The 12,849-nt window shown below is 46.8% G+C and overlaps 1 protein-coding gene and 1 pseudogene across 1 annotated transcript in view; one reads left to right on the plus strand and one right to left on the minus strand.

The window, feature by feature from the left end:
• Ube2q2 (ubiquitin conjugating enzyme E2 Q2) overlaps positions 1-12,849 on the plus strand; it is a 138,304-nt gene that overhangs the window by 21,882 nt on the left and 103,573 nt on the right. The gene's annotated exons all lie outside the window — the stretch shown is intronic.
• Positions 4,528-5,346, minus strand: LOC110302342 (importin subunit alpha-8 pseudogene; annotated as a pseudogene).

The following is a 12,849-nucleotide window of genomic DNA, read 5'->3' on the forward strand; positions in this document are numbered from 1 at the left end:
CAGACCCAGAAAAGCAGCCCAGATCTCAGCAGATAGTTTGGGGATGTTGGTCTTAACCATGTGGCATTGCAGAATTAGGACCACAGGTCATGAGATATCAAGAGGCAGGGGCCAGGCTGATGGCTAAAATCATTGACTTGCAGAAACAAACATCTGCCCCTTGATGAGTCTCCTGTCATTGCATACAGAGTCTGTTTGGCATTAATATAGATTAATTCCATCTTGACATTTGAACTAAAGGAGCTATTAACCCTTCCCCTCCTGCAGGCCTGACCGGCAGGTGACCCCATCAAGCTGTTTTATTCCCTCGCCCCGCCTCACATCTTTCTCTAGGACACAGGAGTTATGACTGAGGGGAGGCACAGCTGCTGTTTCCTGAGCTCATTTTTCACACTGGCCATTTGGGCAAGAGGCTGTCAGAGCTAAGTCTCAGTGGGTGAGCAGAAGGGGCAGGTGGTGGCAGGCCGTGTACTGGGCTGCTCGGAGAATCTTTCACATGCCCTTTGTAGCGCAATCTCAAGACTAAAATGAGAAGAGCTTTGTTGACAGTTGTTTTCCTATAGTGTTTTCCTCCTACTCCTGCTCCTCTTCCTGCTCCTCCTTCTCTTCTTCCTCCTCTTCCTTTTCCTCCTCCTCCTCCTCTTTTACTTTTTGAACTATGTGTTTTCTCTCTGGTGGTCCACCTTACCCTGACCACAGCCCTATAAAGGACCAGGATTGTGCTGGAGTGGAGACCTTTTCAATATCAAAGTTCAGTGAGAACAGGCTAGTTAGTTTCCTGGTTTGTTCAGTGTGTCAAGTCAATGCTTTTAGCCTCTGACAAAGACCCTTTCTACACACTATACTGCTTCCTTCCTATAAATAGAGGAAAACGTTTAAAGACTCAAGGGCTGTGGATATAACTCAGTTGGTAGAGTGCTTGTCTCTGAACACACACAAACGAGCACACACACACACACACACACACACACACACACACACACAGCCCTGGGTTTGCTTGCCATCACTCTATGAACAAGACATGGTAGTATATGTCTATAATCCCAGTACTTGAGAAGTAGAAGTAGGACAATCAGAAGTTCAGGGTCAGTCATCCTTGACTGTGAGTTCAAGGCCAACATGGGACACATGAGACCCCAGAGGAAAAAAAGAAGAAAAAGACAAGAAGAAAAAAAACCAGTATGTACCAACTGGCCCAGCCAGCCCTTCTCCCAGCACAGCTACCAGGGCCTTCCCATGCACTCCCTCAGTGCCCTGCAGACACTAGGTATTGCCAGCTCTCCTCTCAGGGAACCCATGTCCCTTGGAACTGTGAGCTGGTTATGGGATCTCTCCTGGCAGAGCTATAGAGAATATCCCTTCATGGAGCATCACTGCTGTACAGTATATAACTTCCTTTTTACAGATATTTAAATGGTACTGTGGGGCCTTTAACATTCTTGGGGCCTGGCCACTAGGTCCCTGTTGTGTCTTCCCATTCTTTAAATTTCCTAGCCATTTCCAACCTTCCAGTAGTGGCTGGAGTTGGGTGGAGAAACAGTAGGTAGTTCTGCCCACAAGCTGAGAATGTGCCTTTTGGACTAAGATGCCTGTGGATCCAAGCCTCTCTCTCCTTTCTATAGCAGAGTGGACTTGAAAGTGGGGCTTCACCGGGCAGTGGTGGCACACACCTTTAATCCTAGCACTTGGGAGACAGAAGCAGGTAGATTTCTGAGTTTGAGGTCAGCCTGGTCCACAAAAAACAAAACAAAAAAACCAAAAATCAAAAAACAAAAAAAGAAAGAAAGTGGGGCTTCCAGATCTTGAAATTTTACCCCAGGAAGTAATCATGAATGTGACATAAGCTAATGGGTCAAAAGCACAGGACTATGCCAACATTTCGTATTTCTAAAAACTAAGAACGGAAACAATGTTAAGTCCTATTGCTTTAAGACATGCCTGCCTATGCAGTATGTACTCAGCAAAGAGAACTTAGTAGTTTTATTCTCAGCATCTACCTCAACAACCAATCATGTTGTGGTTTGCATAAGAATGGCCTGCATAGGTTCATGTATTTGAATGCTTAGTCAAATGGAAGTGTCACTATCTGAACAGATTAGAAGGATTAGGAGGAGGGTGTGGCCCTGTTCGAGTTAGTGTGGCCTTGTTGGAGGAAATGTGACACTGGGGTTAAGGTTTCACAAGCCTGTACCAGGCCTAGTCTCTCTGTCTCTCTGCTTTCAGATCAGGATGTGCCTTGCTTGCTGCCACGCTCCCTGTCATGATGATAATGGCTCATCCTCTGAAACTGTAAGCCAGCCCCCAATTAAATGCTTTCTTGTATTAGAGTGGCCACGACCATGGTGTCTCATCACAGCACTAAAACGGTGATTAAGACAGATTAGTAGCAAGAGAAAACATGTATTGTCTCCCTGTTATATATCAGTGAGCAAAGCACCCAGCTCATTACCCCCACTGATTCCCCATGCAATCCTGCGACATGGGTTCAGCTTCTGTCCTCCATCTTAGAAATGAGGCAGAGCATGGTCCACTGGGGCGGCCACTGCCTGCCTGATGGTGCCACAGCTACACTTGGGCATGAGTATGCCACTTGTGTGTAGCAGACACGAGCGGTCTTTAAAGTTTGCTGCACTTCCCATCTGGCCTTTTGAAAACACATTTGCTGACCTTGAGCTACACAGCTCATCTACTCGCCAGGGATTCTAAAAGCAGAGAGAGCGAGAGCCAGGGTCCAGAGCAACTCAGTCTGATTTCAAAGGTGGAGTCTCAATGTGGAACACTAGTGGGTTCTGGGGAGATTTTTACATGGTGGTTACTTAGTGAAAAGTTGAGAAATGTGCGTTTTAAAATGAAATATTCTAGTTTTGTCATAAGACATCTAGATAATTTAAAGATGACTGTGCAACCATCACCGCCACCCTGTTCTAGAACTTTCACCATTCCAAGGGGAAACACCCAGTTCAGCACCAACACCCAACTACCTTCTACCCCAGCTGCCAATGAACTGTTCTACCTTCTTTCCGCCTCCTATGAGTGGCAAACACTCTGCCTTGGTCTTTATTTTATTAGCACTCTGTTTTTAAGGCCCATGCTTATTGAAGATGTATCAGGATTTCTTTTTCATGGCTGAGTAATATGCCAGTGTGTGTTAACAGAGAAAACAGACACAGAGTATAAAATTCCGGATGAGACAAAGGAGGGCTTTGGGGGTGGGGGCTGCGCAGTAGGTACACCTGTAAGCATAAGGATCTGAACGTGGTAGCAGAGCCTACATAACCATGCTGGGTGTCATGGCACACACCTGCAACCCTAACATTGTGGAAGTAGAGGCCAAAGTTCTGGACCTGGAGGTCTCTGGCCAGCCAGTCTAGCCTAATTGATGAGCTCCAGGCTGATGAGAGACACTATCTCAGAGGAGATGGACACCTGAGATTTCCTCCGGTCTCCACCTGTATGCACACACACACACACACACACAGAGAGAGAGAGAGAGAGAGAGAGAGAGAGAGAGAGAGAGAGAGAGAGAGAGAGAGAGAGAACCAAGATAAGGCAGAGGTCCTAACTTGCAGAGCAAATCTCTCTCCTCTCTGTACCCCAGCCCCCCTCCCATGACAGCAGCTGCTACACAATGCTAAGGATCCTTCCTGAGAGTCTGGGCAAGCACCCTGCAAGCACAATTATGTAGCATCTGTGAGCACAGTTTCATGCAGGGATGAATATGCCAGACACGTTCCTGCATCCTGCTAATATTCTTTGTTTGGTCATTTCATTTTGTTTGTTTGAGTCAGGGTCTCTCTGTGTAGTTCTGACTGTCCTGGAACTCATTCTGTAGATCAGGCTGTCCTCAAACTCACAGAGATCCACCTAAGCTTGCTTCCTGAATGCTGGGATTAACGGCAAGCACCACCACTGCCTGGCTTTGATAGGCTTTAAAAAAATTTTTTTTTAAGTTTGCCATGTATATTTAGACCACTGCTACCCAGGGCCGTGCTTGGGTCCACGGTACTGCTGCAGCTGGGGGAGGTATTAATGTTGGTGGCCTGTGTTACCACTGAAGGTCATGCCATTGTGTCTGGTTTGTGATGCCCCCTCCCAAAGTTATGTTGACGTCACTGGCCTGTGCTGCTGTTGAGAGCTACTGTCTGTGGTTCTTGCTGTGGCAGAAGGCCCAGGTGATGTCCAAGATCTGTTCTGCCACCATAGACCATGTGGACGTCCGTGGTCCGTGCTATCGCCAGAAGCCATGTGGAAGTCCATGACTGATTGGTACTCGGGCTGAAATACGGTGTGTGAGATGCCTTAGTTCTCCATGTATTCACGTTCTCAGCCTGGGCCTAGGCAAACTGTCGTCACCTTCATCATCACATAAATATTTCTCAGTGATGTCCAGGGCACTATTGCTGATGTAAATGTTGTGGTAGTGCTGTAAGGACTCAATTTAGTCAAAGCCACCAACGTCCTCTGTCTGAAAACACAGCCTTTTCTTCTCCTGTAGATTGTCTATCAAGACACTGAGTTCCAAGCTGGTCATAGCTCTATAAGCCTGGGCAAGATGCCGGTAGTCACCACATGATGGATGCACTCTTTGCTGCCCTCAGTCAGGGAGGACAGGGCCCAGCAGGTATCTGAGAGGATCTCATTACCATGATGTAGCAGGAGCTGAGAGAGAGAATAGATAGCATCAGCCTCAAGGTGTGAATTTTTGTTTCTGCATAAGCTAGACAAAGTCCATGTGATGATCTGAAGAAGTGTGGTTGCTATGTTTTTGGATCAGGTGCGGGATGGTGGTATTGGAAATGACATTGTCTCTGAATTTTGCACAGTCACCAGCAATATTCCCAGGGACCCATACTGCCTGCTCAGACATGGTCAGGTGTGGGGAATGGAGGACTTCAATCAGGGGCTGAATGGCACCCCCTTTCACAACGGTTCGGGTCTGTTCTGAAGTTCCTGAGCGTCCATGCAAGTTAGGGAGAGGTGTCACCTTCAGGAAGTCCACCAGCTTGGGGATGAGCCCGACCTCCATAGTCAACTTTAGAGGAGGGTTATTTTCCTGAGATAGCGTTTCCCTGGCAGCCTGGGTGTTGAGGAAACGCAGAATTGTGTCAGAACTATTCACCCCTTGGATGTTGTCATCCGGAGTGAAGTGGCCTCTTTGACTAATGCTTGAGAAACCATGTCACTGGAGAATAGATTGATATTTCTTCTCTTTAACACCTGCTCATCTTTCCTGGTCTTCCGGAGTTGTAGGCTGGAAGCAATCCTCTGTTGTTACTGCAAAGACTTTTCTTTGCCTTGGTACTTATATGTCTTCAGTCTCTCTTCAGGAGCCTCTGAGGTAACCATGTTGACTAGAAGGAAAGACACCACCTTTTTTTTTTTTTTTTTTTTGAAACAGGGTTTCTCTGTATAGCTCTGGCTGTCCTGGAATTCACTTTGTAGACCAGGCTGGCCTCGAACTCAGAAATCTGCCTGCCTCTGCCTCCCTAGTGCTGGGATTAGCCTCATTCAGCAGGTTCCCAGCCCTGTTCAAGTGCTCCCTTAAGAGCAGATCCTGAGCCTTCCGGTCTGGGCTGGTGCCCTGAGCAGACCTTGGTTGCGAACTCTGCAGCCAGTCCCACAACACCCAGAGGAAGCTCCACTCCCAGGCGCTCTGATACACGCAGGATCATAGGATCAGAGGTAAAGAGGACACAACATCTGTCCCAATACCAAAAGTAACTGGGACCAGCAGGACCTGGGCACCCAGGAACTCCACCTCTGGCTTTGAGAGTCTTGACAGTTGATCTTGAGGCTTGCTTTCTCTACCTTTGGGTCCACTTCAGTCTTCTCAACAATTACCGATAATTCTACCAGATGAATGTGCCATCATTTATCCATAATACATGTGTAGAACTTTTTGGTATTTTCCTTGGTTGTTCGTGGTGTTATAGTAAATGCCCTTAGCTACACTTTTCCTTTGCTAGACACTCGCTATGTAACAAAAAAAGGCTTTAATATCAAAGAAGGGCCACTTCCTTTTTATTCAGTCTACCAGTTAGGACGGGTCTTCCCACCAATTAACCTAATCTACACAATCTGCCAGATATACTGAGATATTAACCTGATCTGCACAGTCCCTTACAGGTATGTTCAGAGGCTCACCTCTTAAGGTGGTCCTGTGAGGTTGGTAATATTAACTATTACGACCCACAAGAACTATGGCTTTTGAAACAAGTGAGGTGACACAGATGAACAATAAGCCAGCTTGTAGGAGACGGTAGCTGTCAACACTTTCCCAGGGGACACTTCACTTCTGATACATAAGGGGGGGAATGGGGTGGGGTGGGGCGGGGCTCCTCAGGACAGGATTTGGATAGGGGAGGTTAGAAATCTTCTATAAAATGACCTTTTCGGAGTGCAACACCTTAAAAGGGGACAGTTTAGATTACACATCAGTGTGTATTTCTGCTTTGGGTAGTCTTTCCTTGGGAGGCTAAATTGCTTCTCAAACCCAGTGTTAATTCTACTCTTTGCAAATTGAGCTTTAAATAGCAGTGAAGTCTCACAGTGAGTCATTGGTCCTCTGAGGCTCTCATCTTTAACCCTCATTTCCTCACCTGGGCCCTCAAGGTTTCTCTCCCCTGTTGGAGGTACCCCCCCTTCCCATCATTCTTTTTTCTTCGTTCCATTGAGGCCTTCCGAGCGATGAGAATGGGATGCAGATCTTTCTGGAGAGGTATATCTGAGTGGTCTCTGTCAGGTTCACAGTATTGAGCTTAAAGAATGGAAGAAACCGAAGCAGCACACACCAATAACAAAACAGCAAGGGCTTTTGCCCAGAAGCAGAGCAGAAGTGCAGGTAGACACTGTCGGAGAGCCACAGGCTCTGCAAGAGTTAGGCAAGCATTAGTAACCTCTTATACTCCCTTGTGAAGGGTCAGAAGAAGGATGAGGAGTTAGCTGTTAGTGATGGGATAGAGATGGTTTTCTGTTTTGAATGACAGACTTGGATTATATAAGCCTTTATTTCTTGCACGTGTCCTTTCCCATGATATATCTGATTTTAAGCGTATGCATACAATGGTAAATGGGAAATTTCCCTGAAAGCTCATTCGGGGACAGAGGTTACCTTTCTGTGTGGGCACCTAAAAATAGCTCAGCCTGAATCCCATTTCCCTTGGTTTCAGGATATGCTTTAGAATGTACTTGGTCATAGAAGGGGAGTTACAAAGGGAGGAGGCACACATTATGATGGTTGGAACAGAGAGCACATGCAGCTTAATGCAGGTCGGATGTCCAAGGTTGCTAAGCTATTCTGAGTGGTTTCTCTGCATCAGCTCCTGGGAAATTCTATATCCCTCCCTCCTTTCCTCATTCATACATCCAATTAATTGTGTTTAGCTTTTTTTTTTTTTTTTTTTTTTTTTTGGTTTGGGGTGTGTGTATGTGTGTGTGAGAGACAGAGACAGAAACAGAGAGAGAGAGAGAGAGAGAGAGAGAGAGAGAGAGAGAGAGAGAGAGAGAGAGAGTTTATTTTGTTACCTGAAGCTCACAATTCTTCTGCCTTAGTCTCCTGAGTGGTGAATTTAATTTGTTTTGAAACCAGGGTCTTACTCTAGATCCTAGGTAGGCTTCAGACTTGCAGCAATCCTCCTGCCTCAGTTTCTCAAATGATAGGATTTTAGTTGTGTGCCACCATGCTTAACCCATGTATAGTTCTCTTCTGTTCCATGGTGCTGGGGACTGAATCTGTGTTGTGCACACTTAGCAAATGCTCTACCTGGAAGGCCTCCGGCTTCCATCTCCCAAGTAGGGATCATAGGCCTGAGTCACAATGCCGGACACTGTTCTATAGACACACAACTTTGCTGTGTTCCCTTTGAAAACAGAGACTGCTATCACTCTCCATGAAGCAAGGGATGTGGGATGAGGCTCCAGGGACTAAGTTCACCTGAGCCTGCACAGTTCGTGTGCAGCATCAATCTACTGAGACTGAGTTTTAATTCAGTAACAATTTCTAGTGCCACACTCATATCCAATGTTCTCTTGGGGCAGAAGCAGCTGCATGGTATGTGGCCTGAGGCTAGGAGAGACCTGACCGCTGAGGTGGAGAGGCCCATTGCCTGCTTCTCTGTAGGCAGCCCCAGGTCCTTAATGTCACTAAGGCAGAACCTCAGCATGGTGGGAAAGGACAGCAGGGTATTCTTGGTGACCCTGAATGCACTCTGTTAGAGGACACTTGCTTCATCTATTAGCTTTCGAGTTCTGGCTATGTGCGAGGCATTGACTCTGCCTGGGCATCCCACACTGTGCCCACCATTACTGTGTGTCTGATGCAGCTTCAGGAGCTCACTCTCACTGCTTCCCACTCTTGGAGGATCTTGGAGTAGTGTCAAACCAGCCCCATAATCTCTAAGCTCCTGGGTGCCAGCAGCCCACACAGTAGAGACAGTGCCGACCAGAGTTGTTCCTCTGCCTCTCTGGGTCCAAGCCAGGGATGGCTCTGCTCAGCTGTGTCTTCCCTGACCCCAGCTCAGCTCCAGCACATAATGAGGTTCAAGTCGTGAACCCTCAGTGAATTGGCCTGGTGAGCCCCAGATGAAATGGTAGAGCCTCTTTCACTGAACCTGTTGGGCCATTAGGGTCTGGTGGGGGTAGGAAAGGGATGGATAATAACACAGGAATCTGTGCTAGCTTCCCCCCCCCCATTCTAGTTAAAGCCATGAGAGGCTCCAGTAGTGCTACCCTTCCCTTGGTGTGCATGACAGTCCCCAAAATCCACAGAGTGGGATGAACCACTGAATGGGTAAATCAAGGCAGGTATAGTAGGGTAACTATGATACTGGTTCTTTGGAGATTCTAGGTGAGTCCAGCAGTTGGCATTTGAATCCACAAAAATAATCTGTCTCCAAATGTTTATTCAGATATTTGTAAATAGACAATTTCAGGAGAAAACACCAATGTCTTTGAAGCTTAAATATAAGTGTTTTGCAGAATTACAACTATGCTTTCATTTTAAATATCTCCCTGGGAAGAGGTGCTAAAGTATCTTCAATGCTTAGAGTGTTCAAGGTCAAGGTCCAGCCTGCAGAGCTAATCGCAGCCACCCTCAGATCTGGACAACCCAGGTCAGTTCAGGCACCTCCTACTGATTTCTCAGTGGAGAAGTAGAGAGCTGGAAAGCAATGAGGAGGAAGTGGGAAGGGGTTGAAAATCAGGCCATAGAGTTTTGGATTCCTCAGGGCCTTACTGAATCCAGGGGCTACAAGCCTGGTGTCTGTGTTCCTCATGAAGGATTAGTGTAGCAAGAAGAAAAGACATGAGAGCTTGCTTCCAAGACAGCATCTCTGCAAGGGAATCAGGAACAGCATCTTTCAGAACTTGATCATGCTGGTAGCCTGATCTCAGACCTCCAGCTTCACAGGACTGCAGGAAATCTGTGTGTGTGTTATAAGCCCACACATCTGTGGTGATCTGTGGTAGCAGCCTGACAGTTAGGACAACAGGCTGCTCAGCCAACCAGGCTTTCTGCTCTCTGTGCTTGCTGCGCACACACCCAGAGCTTGGAAGCATGGAGGCCAGAGGTCAATGTTTGGTATCTTTGCCTCTTCACCTAATTTTTTTGAGACAGGGTCTTAAGTCATCTCCTATTTACCATCTTATGTGTATGCATACTTGTGTGTGCATCTGAGAAAAAAAAAACATTATAACAGAGGACACAGTAGGAAAAAAAAAAATGAATGTGTGACCCAGGCTAGCAATGAAAACAGAAAGTCACCTTTACTGTGCCCTAAGATGCTAGAGTCCTCCATCTCTTGAGACCTACAACAGGAGTCTCAATCCACAGTGAGAGAGCCCTTGCGTATCTTCACTCCTGAGTCCTGATCTCTCTGTTGCTTTGCTACTTTCATGAATCTGAATGGGCTTTTATTTCACTTCCTTGATAAAGAGGCTCGGAATCTGGAAACACAAAGCCCCGCCCACTGGGAACACCTGGACCCAGGCAAATCCAACCAATTCCCCAATTCACAGAAGTGTTTCCCACCTCTTTCCATGACTTTTCTAGGAGTCCAAATGTCCCAAGTCCAAATGCTATAAACTGAATCGTGTCTTCCCCAAATCCTGATGTTCAAGCTCCAACATCCTAGGTGACTACAGTTCAAAACAGGGCCTTTAGGAGAGAATTAAGACTACATGACAGTTGTAAGGGTGGGCCCTAATCAGAGAGGCCTGGTGGTGGTCAGGAGGCAGCTGCCTGTAATCAGAGGTCTCTCACCAGACATGGGCTCTGCCAGTGCCTCTCCCTTGTTAGTGGACTTCCTGTGTTTCAGACTGTGAGAAAATACGTTTTTGATGTTTAAGCCACCCATCATGTGATATTTTGTCATAGCAGTCGAAGCTGCTAACATATCTAGGATGTGGATTCTGTGCTAAGTCCCCCAGGATCAGAGCTTCTCTTAACCTCAGCCCACGCTGCTCCTCTGCAGGCCCAGCTCACCATGACACTTACTAACTTGAATGAGAGGAACAGAGCAGGTAAGAAACGCTATGGGAGTGAGAGCAGAGGGCAGGACTCACCTGTAGGGCCACAGTCAGGGGAGGTTCCCATAGGAAACTTTCAGAAAAGAAGTCTGTACAAGCACAAGAAGGAGATGGGAAGACCTCAGAAGTGGCCTCATCAAGGCCTGGTAGACACGATCAATCAGGTAGCAACCAGACCAGAGCAGAGGCTCCCTGGAGAGACAGGAAATGGCCTGGAAAGAAGGATTTGGCACTGCCAGTCACAAAGGCAGAAGAATGGTCTTAATGGCCGTTGGAGATAATGAACCTAGGGGGTCAATGCTGCAGTCTTTATCATTTGAAAGCCCCAGAGCAGTCTTTCAAAGTAAAGCAAGATGCTCATCTACTGTAATTACAGTGTGTAGCTCAATTAGCAAAGTGCTTGCCTAATGTGCATTAGGCCCTGGATTTGATCCCTAACACCACTGGAAATGACTGATAGACAACTGTAACCCTAGCTTGAGGAAGGTGGAGGCAGGAGAACTAGAAATCCAAGGTCATTCTGGGCTGCATAATAAGTTTGAGTTGTATCAGTTACTATTGCTGTGATAAAACACCATGACCAAGACAACTTACAGAAGGGTTTATTTGGGTCTTGTGTTTCCAGAAGTTTAGAGTTCATGATGGTAGAATAGCAGGCACTTTTCTAGGAGCTGCAAAGCTGCCCGCTGCTGGCCCTATGTAACCATGGAAACCAAGCCATAGAGTGTGTGTGTGCATAAGTGTGATAAGGTTGGAGTAAGGGCAGATCGATGGAGTAATATGTAAACACCTTCGTTAGGATTGGCTGAAATTAGCTTAAAAACTCCAGTCTGGCCACTGTGACTCACTCAATCCCGAGTCCAACAGAGATGCTGAGAGACACATCCACATGGATGCCCACTGCCAAATGAGAATGAACCCACATTGCATGAAACCAGCTCCAAGCAGGATCCCGAAAAGCAGGAGACATCTCAAGCCTTACCTGCCGCCTGCCACCATGGAGCCAGGCTACCACATTGGCCAGACTGGCGGTTACTGAAGCATGTGAGTGTGAACAAATGCGATCCCATTTTGCCACTTACTTGTTTACTGCTACTTATGATCATTAAATAAGCGGTTTTAACCTTTCCTCCGAGTCGGGGTTCCCTTCTTACCTCTATCATCAACCCCGATTCACGACAGTTTTGCGACAAGCTGTGAGCTTGCATCTCCAACCACAAACAGGAAGCAAAGAGAGTACACTGCAGTGGCCTCTCAAACCCTACCCACAATACATTCTTTAAGTAACCCACACCTCCTAAGCTTCTCAAATAAGGTCACCAAGTAGGGACCGAGTATTCAAATGCACAAGAATGTGGGGAACATCCCATTTAAACTAGCACACTGAGTCACGTGAAAACTTGGATGGACACACATACACACACAGAGTGAAAGAGAAGGAGAGATACAAACAGAGATAGACCCACAAGGAGATGAACTCACTTGGATGTTCTGGAGTAAGGACTTTGCTCAGTGAAACCCTGGGGTTCACCCTCATTGTCACATGAACCAGGCTTGGTGGTACACACCTCTGTGCTAGCACTGAGGAGGTGGAGACAGGAAGATCAGAAGTGCAAGGCTGTCCTTAGCTAACTGGGTTACAGGAAACTTAAAACAAGCAAACAAAACCAAACACAGCAAAAGAAAAGGAGCATGGGAAAGCTCAGAGAAGCAGTTTCTGGGTATTTTCCCACAAAACTGCACAGTAATGAACTCTGCCAGGACAATGGGCACAACTCACTGAGTCTCATCAGCCTTGGGTTCAATTCCAGAACAGAGAGAGCTGGAACAGAAGATCTGTAAGAACCCCTTCAGCCCTGGCCACACTGGCTTAAAGGACATCTAAGGTGACTGGAACTCACTCTATGGTTTATTACAGGAAAGGATACAAACTAAATCATCCAGAGACCAGAAAAGCCCCAGACATGGAGTTTCTCTTGTCTTCTCCCCAGGTGGTCAGAATGAGCACCACCCTCTGGCCTTGATGGGCGGCTGTGATCACCAACCAGGAAGGTTCCCAGGCCTCTACACAGCCACACAGTAATTCAAAGCCCAACTCTACATTCATTGATTATCCTTCGTGACATTTGTTTCCCCCCAAGAAACACAGATGCTTGCTGAATCCAACTTGACCATGTAAGGGACAGTAAGACATGGTTTCCTGCCTGTGGAACAGACTAAGCAGTATGTAGAACTCCACAAGTGTTGATGGCTGCTGTGGGCATAAGGCTTGTTTGAATGATAGTGTACAAATTTTCACATTCCTCCTTCAAGGAATGTCCTCTC

The sequence above is a fragment of the Mus caroli genome, unplaced genomic scaffold (assembly GCF_978045245.1).
Source record: "Mus caroli unplaced genomic scaffold, Mus_caroli_1 scaffold_11, whole genome shotgun sequence".
Classification (NCBI taxonomy): Eukaryota; Metazoa; Chordata; class Mammalia; order Rodentia; family Muridae; genus Mus; species Mus caroli.